The sequence below is a fragment of the Equus asinus genome, chromosome 9, assembly GCF_041296235.1.
Source record: "Equus asinus isolate D_3611 breed Donkey chromosome 9, EquAss-T2T_v2, whole genome shotgun sequence".
Lineage (NCBI taxonomy): Eukaryota > Metazoa > Chordata > Mammalia > Perissodactyla > Equidae > Equus > Equus asinus.
In genome coordinates this window covers 52,932,095-52,949,216 of record NC_091798.1, presented here as the reverse complement: position 1 = coordinate 52,949,216, position 17,122 = coordinate 52,932,095, and the positions used below count along the sequence as shown (strand labels likewise).

General features: G+C 41.9%; 1 long non-coding RNA gene across 1 annotated transcript in view; it reads right to left on the bottom strand.

Annotated features, from left to right (window-relative positions):
- The window catches only part of LOC139046295 (uncharacterized), a 28,868-nt gene extending 15,056 nt beyond the window's left edge, over positions 1–13,812 (bottom strand). The window contains exon 1 of the long non-coding RNA XR_011506136.1: positions 13,695–13,812. This is a non-coding gene — a long non-coding RNA (uncharacterized lncRNA). The remainder of the gene's footprint in view (positions 1–13,694) is intronic.
- Positions 13,813–17,122: the final 3,310 nt, after the last annotated feature.

Here is a 17,122-nt window from a genome sequence, read left to right as displayed (position 1 = left end):
TAAGCAGAAAGTAGAGGAATACTCACTCATAACCTACAATGAAACACAGCAGTTTAAAACAGTGGTTTTGATTAGTGGAAGACAATGTTTGAAAGGTGTTGTCGACACCATCCTTGAAGTCCTTGAAGTCTTATAAACTTCAAGATAAATAGTCTTAGATTGGTGATACAGAGAATCCAATGAAAAAGCCATTGTGCACAGAGGGCTGTAGTCTTTAGCGTGTTTTCCTGGGTCATTAGTGACTTCAGTTGGAGTTAAGCATATTAAAGAGCAAACGCAAGTTTAAGTGCACATTTAACTGGCTTAAAGATTCTATTTGCACACTCTCTGAAAATTGCACTAGTGAATAGAGCTAAAATCTATTTGAGTCACAGATGTGCTTTAAAGTCTTCCTGGGTAAAAATGGAAAATGTAAAGGGATGCCTCCCTGGCACCCTCTGTTTAGCGTCACTCTTATTAGACTGTTGATTATTACGAAATAAACTTAGACACAGTTAAATTTAGCCTCATGGCTCATCTACCTCCCAAAATTGCTATCTCCTTAAAGAGTGACACACCCCTAAAATATGTACCATATTAAGCCAATTATCTAGTTGGTATATTTCCTGTCTGACATAACCACGCTTTGGCTTAGAGATCAATTCATTGGGAAATCTTCTAAACTCTCAGAAACTGAATTACACAATGAAAAGTGTATCTACATGCAACAAGATATCAAACTGGATTTTTTTCTATTATCTTTTAATTGGGAATAAGGCCCAAAGATGAGGGAAAAGATGCTAGTTATCCCACAATCTAAGTTTGGAGAGACACCAGTGAACCCCCAGCAGTTAGAAGCAGTTCTCTAACTGTGAGGCTGACTGAGAGAAGCAGAGGTGTGTTCCCACTACCAATATGATCGTCTTCATCCCTACCCCAGTTTACCTAAGAAAGGGAGGAGTACGGTTGGATTTTGAGTTTAATGTTTGTGGGGAAAGTGCTTTCCTCTACGAAACCAGGTGTGTATGGAGAAGGGAGCAGTCCCAAAGAATCACTCATAAAGAGAGTGTTGAAAGAAGGAGAGACTGGCACCTCACCCCTGGACGAGTGCTTATTAAGCTGCAGAATCCACAGGCCTACCCTGGGGCAGCCAACAGAATGGAGTGTGATGACAATATTCTTGGAAAAGATGTTTGGAAGTTTCCATTTCTAGCATGTTGTCATTTTAAGTAACCACCATGTTGTCTGCCCCATAGGGAAGAGAAAGAGAGGCATAAAATTTATTTCATAACATTTTGGAGACTTATTGAATACAAAACCTGGTCCAGGAATTTCTACCAGTATGAGGCCTGCTGGAGTAGCTCACTGCATGGGAGTTTGAAAGAAACATAATGTCAGGTGCCTGGAAAAAAGAGGATGTCCTTCCAGTCTTTGCTGGCCTCAGAAGAACACAGAAAGGAACCCAAGCACTTCCTATGGCTCCATATATTGGAGAATTTAGGGTGAATAAAGGGAGGAACCACGTAGAATCTATGAGGCTACTGGGCCAAGCAAAGGGACACCCAACCCAGAAAATGGATTGTGGCGTATACTAATTGGCTTTGGCAGAGACAAAGGAAGCAACTCAGTGATCCCTCTTAGGGAAGGATGGATTTTCAGCAAGAGAGGAGGCTAGGGAGAAGGATATTATTCCAGGAAACAGGGGGGACTACAAATCAACCATGGCCTCCAGTATCAAATAGAAACAGACTGAACTAGAACAAGCCAGAGACACTTTCCATACTGACATGCCATGGCCTCATAAGCAGGGTCATGTGCTCACTGATAGTGGGCAAGAAGGTGGCCCACAAAAGACAGAGTCCAAAGGGAGGAGAGGAGGGAGATCGACCAGAGAAAATACAGAGGAATTGTCTAAGGGGCAGATCTTGTCTCTTCCTTCATCTCAATTTCGGCCACCATATCCACAGCGAAGGCTGGTCCTGGTGGAGTGTGAGTGGAGGTTGGGGAATTGGGGAAGAAGTCAAGCTTGGAAATGAGTTTGAGACTGATCTTATAAAATGAACAAGACTGAGTTTGAGGTTTAAGCAGCAACTGAGAATGTCTTAAACCAAAAATGGCTGGAAAGTTAAGAAATCTGACCAAGATTTCATTACAGAAAAGCAGAATTGTCATTATAGCTCAATTGGGGGAAGTTGCAATTAAAACACTCAATAAACTGGCTAGTACTGCATGGAAGTGAATTGGAAAATGAATGCACTTCCATTCCTCACTCCACAGCTTAAGAAGAGCGTGACGACCTTGAAGTGGCCACTTATTTGTCTCATCTCCAAATCAGGGTATAACTATGTCAATTTGTTTAAAAATCAAAGTGCTATCCAAGCTCTACTCTTGAGTATAGCATGTGTGTTAAAAATATGAACTTTGGAATCAGAAGGTCTTGGAGTGGAATTCTGTTAGTAACTGGGTCACTTTCATCCACTGGAACCTCAGTTTTTCCAACCAAAGAAGTGGGGATAATTATACTTACTTCAGACAGTTGATATAAACATTGATTGGAATAATGTATGAAAAATACTTAGTCCTTAGTAAGCACTCTATAAATGCTATCATTGTTGATATAAATAAAACATTTCTCTGCCTTTATGTCTAAATGACAGTCACGATCACAGTGAAATTCAACTATTGTCAGCACACTAACCTTTCTGCTCTGTTCCAATTAAAGGTGCCAAGGCCAATTTGACTCATGTTCATAATGGTGCCCTGTAACAATATTGATGGACAAAAAAATCTTCCTGAGATACTTAGAAAAATATAAAATATTGGAAGTGCTTATTAGCAGACTAACATTTTAAGGGGAGATCACTATTTAAATGAATCATTGTTCACATGTGATTCAAGATGTAGGTGAGAAAGTAAATACTACTCTTATAGTACCTAGACAGTTCTTTCCTTGAAGAGTTTTTCTTCCTTTCCCCCTCATTTGATTTATACTCAATTTTAATTTAGTTCCTTGTATGTGGAACTCCGCCAAGGTTTGGAGGACTGAAATTCGATCCACTTCTAAATATTTGTTCACAAAACTCTAGTGTTTTTCGGAGTCAGTATTTCAATGCACTTGCCTCCCCTACCCACTAAGGGCTGATGCCAGCAGCCCAGGAAGCAGGAGTAATCTGCAACTGTCTAACCAGCTGTCGGCACAGCGGAGAAAAATATTTGACTATGCAAATGTCCTCAACTTGCAAAACTGAGGAAAAAGCACAAAATAGAATGATTTGAAAAAGTATTCAGAAACACTGTGGCAAAGATTTTCTGTGGCTATCCTAAAACACTTCCTAGGATCTGTCTTTTGCCACCTCACTGTCTTTCCTCTCTTCTAAAGGTGATTTCCTCAGTCTTTTCCTCTAGATGTAGGTGTAAAAATTTGATACTCATTCTGTTCTATGTTAACAGTAACACGTAAGTCTTTCGGTCTCAATCAAAGTTATGGAACAAGGATTTGCTGGGTGCCTGGACTGCCATAGTTAATTTTTAGGAATATTCTTACCTACTATGTCTTCCCACTCCCATGTGCTCAAAATAATACTGCCAATAGAATAATTTCTATTTGCAGAATCTCTAATTCCAACATTTCTAATATCACCCCACCACTATCACCAACACACACACATGCGCACACACGCTTCAGTCTTTCCTCAGGCAAACTGAGATTAAGTCACAAGCACAGGTGGCATTGATGAGCCCAGAAGTGTTAATAGAAATGGAATATAAAGAAAAGTGTTGAAAAAGAAGTTGGAAAGAAGAAGGGAGAAACTTTGGGCTTAGAACTAAAAGAATGAGGAGAGAAGAGCCAAGATGGCGCCATGAGTAGTCCTCTTTGTCTCTCGCCCTTCGAGTCTACAATTATTTGGACACTTATCGCTTGACAAAGGATATCCAGACAGCATCTCAGGACGTCTGAGACACCCACGCGACTATACATCGGAAGGCGGATGGACTTTCCTCCGGGAGGATGTGGAAATAGGTGAAAACTCTCCGACCCCGACGGGCAGCCTAGTACCCGCAAGTGGCTTTCTTCCAACGGACGCCCCCAGAGGATCCACACACATCTAGGGCAGGAGCGAGAACACAACAGAGGAGCGACGGTGGAAACAGGTGACCAGAACCCTACCTAAACCCCCTGCAATTACTCCTAAACGCAGAGGGAAACTTTGGAGTTGCACACCTGAGCCCGCGGGGAGAGTCTCTCCCCGCCATTGGCGGGGAGACCCAGCCTGGTGCTCGGGGCGCCCGGAGGGTCCCAGAGAGAGACACGGAGGGCACGGAGATCTCCCAGCTGACGTTGCCCGCCCCGTGGGACTAGGGATTGCCAGAGATCTCGGAGAGGACCGGGGCCGGGGGAATTTTCAAAGGCCGGTTCTGCGACCCGGAGGGGAAGCGCCGGAGCTCCGCCCAGGCAGCAGACAAAACTCTCTGTCTGCCGTTAGCAGAGGGGCCACGCTGAGCATTCACGGCTCCGGGAGAGGCCCGGAGAGAATCCCAGAGGGCGGGGCGACCCCCAGCTGCCGTTGCCCGCCCCGTGGGGCTAGGGATTGCCAGAGATCTCAGAGAGGACCGGGGCGGGGGGAACTTTCAAAGGCCGGTCCTGCGACCCGGAGGGGAAGCGCCGGAGCTCCGCCAGGCAGCAGACAAAACTCTCTGTCTGCCATTAGTAGAGGGGCCACGCCCAGCATTCAGGGCTCCCGGCAGAGGCCCGGAGAGAAGCCCTGAGGGCGGGGCGACCCCCAGCTGCCGTTGCCCGCCCCGTGGGACTAGGGATTGCCAGAGATCTCGGAGAGGACCGGGGCTGGGGGAACTTTCAAAGGCCGGTTCTGCGACCCGGAGGGGAAGCGCCGGAGCTCCGCCCGGGCAGCAGACAAAACTCTCTGTCTGCCGTTAGCAGAGGGGCCACGCTGAGCATTCGCGGCTCCGGGAGAGGCCCGGAGAGAATCCCAGAGGGCGGGGCGACCCCCAGCTGCCGTTGCCCACCCCGTGAGGCTAGGGATTGCCGGAAATCTCAGAGAGGACTGGGGCTGGAGAGAGTTCCAGAGACCCAGCTTAGTAGCCTAGGGGGAAACCCTACAGGCTCACAGCAGCCTTAGGGAAAGCCTCTGCACAGCACCAGTAGAAGGCACCCAGCCGCCAGCCACAAGGCTGGAAGACCCCAGGGCAAAAGCAGCATAGCTAGGTGTACTAACCACAGACTGTAGAAGATGCCAATAGCTCTCCTGCGACCCATAGAGGACAAGTGAGATTTGGTGGGTGCCGACAGCAACGGAGCGACAAATATAAGTGATCCCACCCCTGGCCGCTGGAAAAGCCCATAACACCGTTGCAGACCCCAAGGAGAGAGCACATCTAGGTGGGCTGCAACAGTAGGCACCTGCAGCCTGAAGCCCCCCTGTGACGGCCCCCACGGCAGAGGAGGGAATCCAAAGGGCCACTGTGGCTACGAAGAGGGGCCCAGGCCCAGTTAGCAACTACGGACAGGGTTCCTGGTTGGTGAAATATAAACAGCTGCTCCTCCCACCGCAGCAGCTGAAACAAGTGAAAGGAGCAACTAAACTCTATCTCCATGCGGAGGCACAAATCAACAACATCAAGCAATATGAAAAAATACATTAAATCTCCAGAACAGAAAGAAAGCAACAAATACACAGAAAACAATCCCAAAGAAAATGAGATATATAACCTAAATGACGATGACTTCAAAACAGCCATCATTAAGATTCTCAATGAGTTAAGAGAGAATTCTGACCGACAACTCAACGAGTTCAGGAGCTATGTCACAAAAGAGTTTGATACGATAAAGAAGAACCAAACAGAAATATTGGAAATGAAGAACACAATAGAGGAGATTAAGAAAAATCTAGATGCTCTGAACAGTAGGGCCGATAATATGGAGGAAAGAATTAGCAATTTGGAAGATGGCAATATAGAATTGTTGCAGGCAGAGGAGGAGAGAGAAGCAAGACTTAAAAGAAATGAAGAAACTCTCCGAGAATTATCAGACACAATTAGGAGATGCAACGTAAGGATTATAGGTATACCAGAGGGAGAAGAGAAGGAGAAAGGGGCAGAAAACCTATTCAAAGAAATAATGGCTGAGAACTTCCCAAATCTGGTGAGGGAGATGGATCTTCAGGTGACAGAAGCCAATAGATCTCCAAACTTTATCAATGCAAGAAGACCAACTCCACGGCATATAGTAGTGAAGCTAGCAAAAGTCAACGACAAGGAGAAAATATTAAGGACAGCCAGGCAAAAGAAACTAACCTACAAAGGAACCCCCATCAGGCTATCAGCAGATTTCTCAGCAGAAACTTTACAGGCTAGAAGAGAGTGGAATGATATATTCAAAAATCTGAAGGACAAAAATCTACAGCCGAGAATTCTCTACCCAGCGAAAATATCCTTCAAATACGATGGAGAAATAAAAACTTTCCCAGATAAACAAAAATTAAGGGAGTTCATTGCCACAAAACCTCCTCTTCAGGAAATCCTCAGGAAAACCCTCATTCCTGAAAAATCCAAAAAAGGAAAGGGGCTACAAAACCAAGAGCAGAGGAGATAAGTAGAAGGACAACAACAGAGAGTAGCAGCTCTACATCAGAACAGATTAAACCATGGGACGAGAAACAAAGGAAACTGAAGAAAACCGGAAAACAAGACACAAAATGGGAGTGGTAGGCCCACACGTCTCAATAATCACTCTAAATGTAAATGGATTGAACTCCCCAATCAAAAGACACAGAGTGGCAGGATGGATCAAAGAACAAGATCCAACAATATGCTGCCTCCAGGAAACACACCTCAGCCCCAAAGACAAACACAGACTCAGAGTGAAGGGATGAAGAACAATACTCCAAGCTAATAATGAACAAAAGAAAGCAGGTGTCGCTATACTAATATCAGACAAGGTAGATTTCAAAGCAAAACAGATAAAGAAAGATAAAGAGGGACAGTATATAATGATAAAAGGGACTCTCCACCAAGAAGACATAACACTTATAAATATATACGCACCCAACACAGGAGCACCAAAATTTGTAAAGCAACTCTTAATAGAACTAAAAGAAGACATCAACAACAATACAATAATAGTAGGGGACCTCAACACACCATTAACACCAATGGACAGAACATCCAGACAGAAAATCAACAAGGAAATAATAGAATTAAATGAAAAATTAGACCAGATGGACTTAATAGATATATATAGAACACTTCATCCAAAAACAGCAGGTTACACATTCTTCTCAAGTGCACATGGAACATTCTCAAGGATTGACCATATTTTGGGAACCAAAGCAAACATCAATAAATACAAGAGAGTTGAAATAATATCAAGCATCTTTTCTGATCATAACGCTATTAAACTAGAAATCAACTACAAGAAAAAAGCAGAGAAAGGTGCAAAAATGTGGAGACTAAACAACACGCTTCTCAACAAACAATGGATCATTGAAGAAATTAAAGAAGAAATCAAATATTATCTGGAGACAAATGAAAATGAGAACACGACATACCAAATCATTTGGGATGCAGCAAAAGCAGTCCTAAGAGGGAAATTCATCGCAATACAGGCTCACCTCACTAAACAAGAAAAAGCTCACGTAAGCAACCTCAAACGACACCTAACGGAACTAGAAAAAGAAGAACAAACAAAGCCCAGAGTCAGTAGAAGGAGGGAAATAATAAAAATAAGAGCAGAAATAAACGATATTGAAACAAAAAAGACAATAGAAAGGATCAATGAAGCAAAGAGTTGGTTCTTCAAAAGAATTAACAAAATTGACAAACCCCTAGCCAGACTCACCAAGAAAAGAAGAGAGAAAGCGCAAATTAATAAAATCAGGAATGACAGAGGAGAAATCACAACAGATACCAATGAAACACAAGAGATCATAAGAAAATACTATGAAAAACTATATGCCAACAAATTGAACAACTTGGAAGAAATGGACAAATTCCTAGACTCCTACAATCTCCCCAAACTGAATCAGGAAGAAATGGAGAATCTGAATAGACCAATCACAAGTAAGGAAATAGAAACGGTAATCAAAAACCTCCCCAAAAACAAGAGTCCAGGACCAGACGGCTTCTCTGGAGAATTCTACCAAACATTCAAAGAAGACTTAATACCTATTCTCCTCAAACTGTTCCAGAAAATTGAGAAAGATGGAGAACTCCCTAACACATTCTATGAAGCCAACATCACTCTGATCCCCAAACCTGACAAGGACAACACAAAGAAGGAGAACTACAGGCCGATATCACTGATGAACATAGATGCAAAAATCCTCAACAAAATTTTGGCAAACCGATTACAGCAATACATCAAAAAGATTATACACCATGATCAAGTGGGATTTATACCAGGGACACAGGGATGGTTCAACATCCGCAAGTCAATCAACGTGATACACTACATCAACAAAATGAAAAACAAAAACCACATGATCATCTCAATAGATGCAGAGAAATCATTCGACAAGATCCAACATCCATTTATGATAAAAACCCTCAGTAAAATGGGTATAGAAGGAAAGTACCTCAACATAATAAAGGCCATATATGATAGACCCACAGTCAACATCATACTCAATGGGGAAAAACTGAAAGCCATCCCTCTGAGGACAGGAACAAGACAAGGGTGCCCACTTTCACCACTCCTATTCAACATAGTACTGGAGGTGCTGGCCAGAGCAATTCAGCAGGAAAAAAAAATAAAAGGAATCCAAATAGGTAACGAAGAAGTAAAACTCGCGTTGTTTGCAGACGACATGATCTTATACATAGAAAACCCCAAAGAATCCACAGAAAAACTATTAGAAATAATCAACAACTACAGCAAAGTAGCAGGGTATAAAATTAACGTGCATAAATCAGTAGCATTTCTATACACTAACAATAAACTAACAGAAAAAGAACTCAAGAACTCTATCCCATTCACAATCGCAACGAAAAGAATAAAATTCCTTGGGATAAACTTAACCAAGGAAGTGAAGGATCTATACAATGAAAACTACAAGACTTTCTTGAAAGAAATAGGCGATGACATAAAGAGATGGAAAAACATTCCTTGCACATGGATTGGAAGAATAAACATAGTTAAAATGTCCATACTACCTAAAGCAATATACAGATTCAATGCTATCCCAATCAGAATCCCAAGAACATTCTTCACAGAAATTGAACAAACAATCCTAAAATTCATATGGGGGAACAAAAGACCACGAATTGCTAAAGCAATCCTGAGCAAGAAAAACAAAGCCGGCGGAATCACAATCCCCGATTTCAAAACATACTACAAAGCTACAGTGATCAAAACAGCATGGTACTGGTACAAAAACAGGCCCACAGATCAATGGAACAGAATTGAAAGCCCAGAGATAAAACCACACATCTATGGACAGCTAATCTTTGACAAAGGAGCAGAGGGCCTACAATGGAGAAAAGAAAGTCTCTTCAACAAATGGTGCTGGGAAAACTGGACAGCCACATGCAAAAGATTGAAAATCGACCATTCTTTTTCACCACACACCAAAATAAACTCAAAATGGATCAAAGACCTAAAGATTAGGCCTGAGACAATAAGTCTTTTGGAAGAGAATATAGGCAGTACACTCTTTGACATCAGTTTCAAAAGAATCTTTTCGGACACTGTAACTCCTCAGTTGAGGGAAACAATAGAAAGAATAAACAAATGGGACTTCATCAGACTAAAGAGCTTCTTCAAGGCAAGGGAAAACAGAATTGAAACAAAAAAACAGCTCACTAATTGGGAAAAAATATTTACAAGCCACTTATCCGACAAAGGGTTAATCTCCATAATATACAAAGAACTCACACTGCTTAACAACAAAAAAACAAACAACCCGATCAAAAAATGGGCAGAGGACATGAACAGACATTTCTCAAAAGAAGATATGAATATGGCCAATAGACACATGAAAAGATGTTCATCATCGCTAATCATCAGGGAAATGCAAATCAAAACTACACTAAGATATCACCTTACCCCCGTTAGATTGGCAAAAACATCCAAAACCAAGAGCGACAAATGTTGGAGAGGTTGTGGAGAAAGAGGAACCCTCATACACTGTTGGTGGGAATGCAAACTGGTACAGCCACTATGGAAAACAGTATGGAGATTTCTCAAAAAGTTAAAAATAGAAATACCCTATGACCCAGCCATCCCATTACTGGGTATCTATCCTAAGAACCTGATATCAGATATCTCAAGAGTCCGTTGCACCCCTATGTTCATCGCAGCATTATTTACAATAGCCAAGACGTGGAACCAGCCTACATGCCCAGAAACTGATGATTGGATAAAGAAGATGTGGTATATATACACAATGGAATACTACTCAGCCATAAAAAAAGACGAAATTGGCCCATTCACAACAATGTGGATGGACCTCGAGGGTATTATGTTAAGCGAAATAAGTCAGTCAGAGAAAGACGAACTCTATATGACTCCACTCATAGGTGGAAATTAGTATATTGAGAAGGAGATCTGATCGGTGGTTACCAGGGAAAAGGGGGGGTGGGGGAGGGTACGGAGGGGGAAGTGGTGTACCCACATGACTAACAAAAATGTACAACTGAAATTTCACAAGCTTGTAATCCATCATAACATTAATAAAAAAAAAAAAAAAAGAACTAAAAGAATGAGAGAGCTGAGAGCAGTGAGTGTTCTAAGTTCATCTGAAGAGCCAATCTGTCCCATGAATTGCTTTTAATTCTTTTGCTCAAGATAAGCTGATTATGGAAACTTTCAGAATTCCCTTTGTGGTTCATTTTTTTCCTGCTTGGAACTCCCTTCATTTCTGTTTTGACTAAAAATTATCTTCTACTGTCACTTCAATTTGCCAAAATTTCACTTCCAATCAGTTCAATTCATTCTCTCTAGAATGGGTTGATTACACACAAATGATATACCAAGATGATGCTGGCCATCTTTAGATAAGACTACCTAAGACAAATCCCCTAATAGCTCATCATTTAAAAAATACATCGGAAATATTGTTTTTCTAAAATATGTATATGTCCATTCCTGTCCTAACACAGTGTGCTCCAATGCCTGAGAATATTTAGTTGGGTACTTACCTAGACCAATGACAGCTGATTTGATTGGAGAGAGACTGAACTTCAAAGCCCAGACCTCTCAGAAAGACGTACAGTGAGTAAGGAAAGGAAAGACTTGGAAGAGTCAGAGCTGAGATGGAAGCAGTGTTTTCACACTGCTACAAAGTTTGCACAGTTCAGAGTTCTCCCAAGCTTGTACCAATAGAAGCATATCAAAAACAGCAAAGGTCATTCATTGCTTCCTGTTGTGCTTCATGGGCTTTATAAACACACAACAAATCTTGATAAGCACCCTGACAATTAAGCACTAAAATCATCATGCAGTGGACATTTGCTTTTGCCTCCCTAGCATCTATTTCCTCATTTTGGAAAAGTAGGCTCCAAATTTTGATTGGGAATCTATCCATTCCCTACTCTCAGTCCATCTGTTAGGATGGGGCTCTATGCTCAGCTCCAGGAAATAGAGCATCTGACCTGGCCCGGGTGTCCTACACACTTCATGCCCTGGAACACAGAAAGTGGTTGGGGATGGGCAAGTCTTGGGAGAGTGGAAAGGTGCTTTTTAACTGACCTTTAACCTGAAATGTTGTAGCTTGTAATGGCTTCCCATCACAGCAGGAGAGACTTATGAGAATAGAGCCAATATAGAGCAAAGGGAGCTGAGATATGAGAGAGAGAAACAAGATCCTAACTGAGTTGCCATGACATTTTTTGGGTCCCAGCTCAAATTGAATCCAAAATTCATGCCAACACCTTAAAATATACTTGCTCAAGGACATACAGTTAAGAGTTAAGTAGCAGACCTGGATTTTGAATCCAAGTCTCTTGCTCTCAAAATACCATATTCTTCCAATTAAACATGAGGTTTGAAGGCAGTGGTTTCCCTTGAGGAGTATAATGGTTACTTTTATGTGTCAACTTGGCTAGGCTATATTGCTCAGTTGCATGATCAAACACTAGTCTAGATGTTGCTGTGCAGGTATGTTGTAGATGTGATTAATATTCACAATCAGTTGACTTTAAGTAAAACAGATTTTGACTTTAAGTAAAACACTTTCCAGCCTCTACAATCATATGGACCAATTACTTTAAATCTCTCTCTCTCTTCCTCTCCCTCTTTCTATATACATTCTGTTTCTCTGGAGAACCCTGACTGAAACAAAGAGTAACTGAAGGCCACCCACAGATTGTGGGAAAGTGCCAAAGTAAATATATTTCTCTCCCTCAATGAGTCATTTCCTAGATGACTTTCCAGAATAAGACAAGAAGGACAAACCTCCGTGATTAAGATCAGAAAGATGCTATTTCTGTCAAGTGCCTCATGAGAAATTTTGTTTGCTTTTTTTAAAGTGAAAAAAGTCTATAGATATTTAAAAATAATTCATGTCAAGTTGTCCCTGTGCAATACTTTTTTAATGCAGACTAACTTTGAAAATAAAAGGCAACTAAAAAGCATTGGTTCGGATAGGTGTGAGCAGATATTCCTATTCTTTCAAAGAGTTTGACAGCATGTTAGTGCAGGGATAGAATCTGGAAGGAGAACTGACCAATTCTACCTTGATTCACACTTGATTTCTCATATCATCCTTTCCTCTATTCATAGCATCCACTCAAAAGATGCAGCATTGTTCAATATAGTGTAGAATGTAAGTGAATGATCAGCTTGGCTTCACAGCAACTGTGCTGACATTTGCTAAAATGACCAAACCCAATGGGATAAATAATTCACAGTTTCCCTGAAAGACATAAGGGACAGGCTCTGACGGGTTGATAAAGAAGACTGCTGCTCTTTGCATCTGCTTTCAAAGGACGGAAAACTTGTCAACTGTATCCTAGTTCTTAAATAAACCATGAAATTCACAACCCCAAATTGAGATTCTTGTTTCCAGCCACAGCTATTCTTAATTTCTTTTCCACTGATACTACAGCATAGAGAGATAAGTCAGATGATTTGCAGCTCGAAGTATAAAAGAAGTTTCAGAGAGACAATAGGAAAAAAGAAGGTTTGGTGGGTTTGGAAAATTCTCTTTCTTTTAATACACTACAAAATGTGAAGCAAAAGCACAATGGCTTAATGAGTTTCTGTCTCTGTACTGTGACAAATCTACAATTTGGCCATTGTGAAAGTAATGATATGTTTCATTAATTTCATATGTTCTTTTAATAGAGTATTTGGAGAGAAGGCATTTTTGCTTTAGAAATTAGAGCAAAGAAATAGTGATAAAACCTTCAAGTTGGTGTTCAGTACTTCCTGGAATACATTAATAACATTCAACCCCCTTTTCAAACACACAGACAAATCTCAAAATGATGCTTTGTGTTCCCAGTCATAATCCTAATAATGGAAGATGAGAAGTCCTTACCTAGTCTCTCCCCACAATCCACCCCCCGACACACTGCTTGCACATGCACACACACAAACACACACTACACTTTTTACTAGTACATTTGGATCTGAAAGTGAGCATTCTATAACCCCCATCCATCTACTCAGGCACTTGTGGGCAATATCCTCTGTGCCATTTCCAAATCCCCTATGGGGACCTTTTCACAAACAAGTCACATAGTTCCCATGGTCTCACCTTGCCTTTTCACAAACATCCTCATGCTGGGCTTTCTTAGGTTGGATCCTCCAGAAGCTGACCCCAGACAAAGGTTTGAATACAAGAACTTTATTTGTGAAGGGATCCAGGAAGCACCTGAAGGAGGGGAGGGGAAATAAGACAGGAAGTCAAAGAAGCCATTCAAGGATGCACTATTGAGCAAGTTACTGTCCTGGGCAGTGGGGATGAGCTCGTGCTAGGGACTGTTGGAGCTCGTGTAAACCATATTTCAGTCATCCTCACTGGGCACTATCCTCCAACCCCAAAGTGCCATTGGCCAAAAGTAGCTCCCAGGGGAATGAAATCCCAGCACTACTAGCCTGCACTGTTTGTGGAACAAGCGAAGCTATTAGGAGGAGAGACAAAAGGGCTTGCTGTAGGACCCTATTAGCATGTGCAGGACGGGTGAATGAGAGCTAAGAAGATGTGGGTAAAGTAAATGTGGCTGTTAATAGTGTCATAGGAGGACAGGTCTGTTCTCTAAGTTATTCATTCAACAAACTCCATTTTACCTCAATTGTCCAAATGCCACTATCCGTGAACCACTTGGCAGAGTTGTCAAACCAGTCACTGGAATATATCCATCTGCCACACTTCCTTTTGCATCAAAAGCTTGGCAGTGGTAGGTTTTACTTGACTTGGTCTTTAGAGAAAAGCTTTGGCTTGTTCTGTAACTCTCTAACAGAGGCAGCTGGAATCCACAAACCCACTATGAAATTTGGATGGGATCAATGTGTTTATTCTCTAGAAATGTCTTAGTTGTCTTAGTGAGTTTTTTTATTTTTATTTTTTGATGAGGAAGATTAGCCCTGAGGTAACATCTGTTGCCAATCTTCCTTTTTTGGCTTGAGAAAGATTGTCCCTGAGCTAATATCTGTGCCAATATTCCTCTACTTTGTATGTGGGACGCCACCACAGCATGGCTGGATGAGTGGTGTGTAGGTCTGCATCTGGGATCCGAACCCACAAACCCCATGCCGCCAAAGCAGAGAACTTAACCACCATGCCACTGGGCTGGCCCCCTTAGTGAGATTTTTATACCAATTCTGTGAATAGAAAAATGAGGCTGGAGTGAGTACAGGGTAAGAATGGGAGAAGGGGAAAATTTACATCATAGAGAAAGATTGTAACTAGAAAAAACCAACAGTGGTAGGATATATCTCAAGGTCCTTGTAGTTTTCTGAAGCAGGGAAGGTGAACTTTTGTTGTCATCTATTGTCTTTCTTAGAAACACCCTTTACCCAGGCCTGGGGAATTAAGGGCTGTCTTAGCAGCCACTCAGGGATAGGCATATTGGCCATAAACTCTGTTGGCATCCTGAGGTCTCTGCAGAGGCATTTTCAGTTGGTGGTGCTCTCAACTAGTGAGAGATTTTGAGAGACTCACTCATTGCCAGGCTTCCATGTATTTACTTTTATAAAATCATTAGCCCTGCCAAGAGAAAGCATTAATTAATACCATATTGTTAATTACATCATATTTCTCATTTATCTGATCACCTGAATGCTTCCTGAGAGTGGGATTGGTGAGAAGGAGGGAGAGACAGGGAGACTAAAGCAAGATACAGCTGAGTAAAAATGGTAAGCTGCAAATGCAAATACATTTAAAAACGGAACCAAACAAAGAAATTAATTTGTAAACTAAGCACTCATGGAAGATGCGAGCTGCTGCCAGCACATGCTTGTTCTGCAGTCCGAGGCCTCTGTAAGAAGCATCCTTCAGGGTACCTGCTTGGCCTTCACCCTCATGGATGGGTTATATGAGTAGTCATCTCTCTCCAAGTAGCTGCATTTCTAGGTCTGGTTTTCTTGTTCTTAGAGTGATCAGATTTCTTACTTGAAGTCCTAGTATTCCTGGGCCTGGCAGGTTATTGTGTGTCACTCCTGGCCACCGCAGCACTCTTCCAGATAAGTTCTTTTTTCACCATGCCCCTAGCAAAGTCTTCCAGTAACTCAGGTCTTTGAAGACACAAGAAAAAACACTTAAATGGGTACTGCGCAGACGTGTGTGTGTGTGTGTGGGTACATGTGTGTGCCTTTTGTATGAGCGCATGCATGCATATGCGTATGAGCTGAAGGAGAGCATAATAATTCCCCAGAATGCCACAAATAAGAGAACAGCTGCTTGTTTCAGATATTAAAAGAATGTAAATTGGGTTGAGTTTTCTTTTGGCACAAGAACAAGGAATGCTTAAGTTTCCCACTCGCACTTAATTTATTTTTAGGTTTACTCACCACCATTTGTCAGGTTTCTTGAGCTTGACCTGAAACTAACCTCTAGATAAACGTGAAGGCAAACAGAGCCCTGAAACTCTATCTGTATGTTCTTTTGTCTTGGGAACTGTAAATCGGGGCATTAGGTGAATAACACAGCTTGGCTTTGTGTCATGAAAAGTAATTCGGGGCTGCGGGAAGGGCAGGATTTATGAAGCCGTCTGGCCAGGCTCGGGCAGAATGCCAGCTTACACCTGCTTTGCAGACAGGGCTATGTGCAGTTGGTCACGCTGCTGAAGTAGCCAAATTCCTTTTACTAGATAGAGGCACTGCTGTGATGGCCAAAGCAAAAGCAGGTAGGGGAGGAACCTGGGGGGGCGAGGGGGCGGGAGGCAGGGGGAGGCAACCAGTCTTTAAGAAACAAATCAATTACAAGCCTCCCTTTTCTCATTCCGGAGCAAAATTCCTTCAAAAATATTAATCTCTGTTTCCAAAACATTGTGGCTAAGTAATCTTGTGGGGTTGGCAAGAAAAGGAAAGTAAATCAATTTGCAAAGTTTCAGAGCTTTTTTTAAAAAATGAAGGATTGTGTCATAACTAAGATTGCTATATAATTTATCACCCAAACAGGCACTTTTCAAAGAAAAGGGAAGAACTATGATTAATTAGGCTGGGACAGCGCCCCTAAATCGCGCCTGTCGAAGGCAGGCTGGGATGGATGGTGACCCTAGTCATGAACATTTATTCTGCCACACAATGAACCTGCTGAATGACTGTTGTGTTACAAGGATGCTTTTCTAAGAAGTGACAGAAATTATATTGTTTCTTTGATGGAGCTGGACTACCTCCACACAGCAGATGGCCAAGTTGTCACAATGCCAGAGCACACTACAGAATATCCATAGTAAAATCATCATGCTCCCTGTTTTTCGACCTGTTCCCCTTCTGAAAAAAGTGCAAAAAGCAGAGCAAATCTCTGCGTTTCCTGACAGGGAATGGCCAGCAGACAATATACACGGCTTGTCAGCATCTGATTAATTAGGATTAAAGGCCCGAGTTAGAACTTACATGGGGATAGCACTGTTCTTTGTGATCTCAATGCTAATGAAGTTGAACATGAACTCTACCTTTTCTAACAAAGTCATCTCTTAGAGTTTTCAACTTTCTTCCCACTTTCCCTTACTTACAGACTCA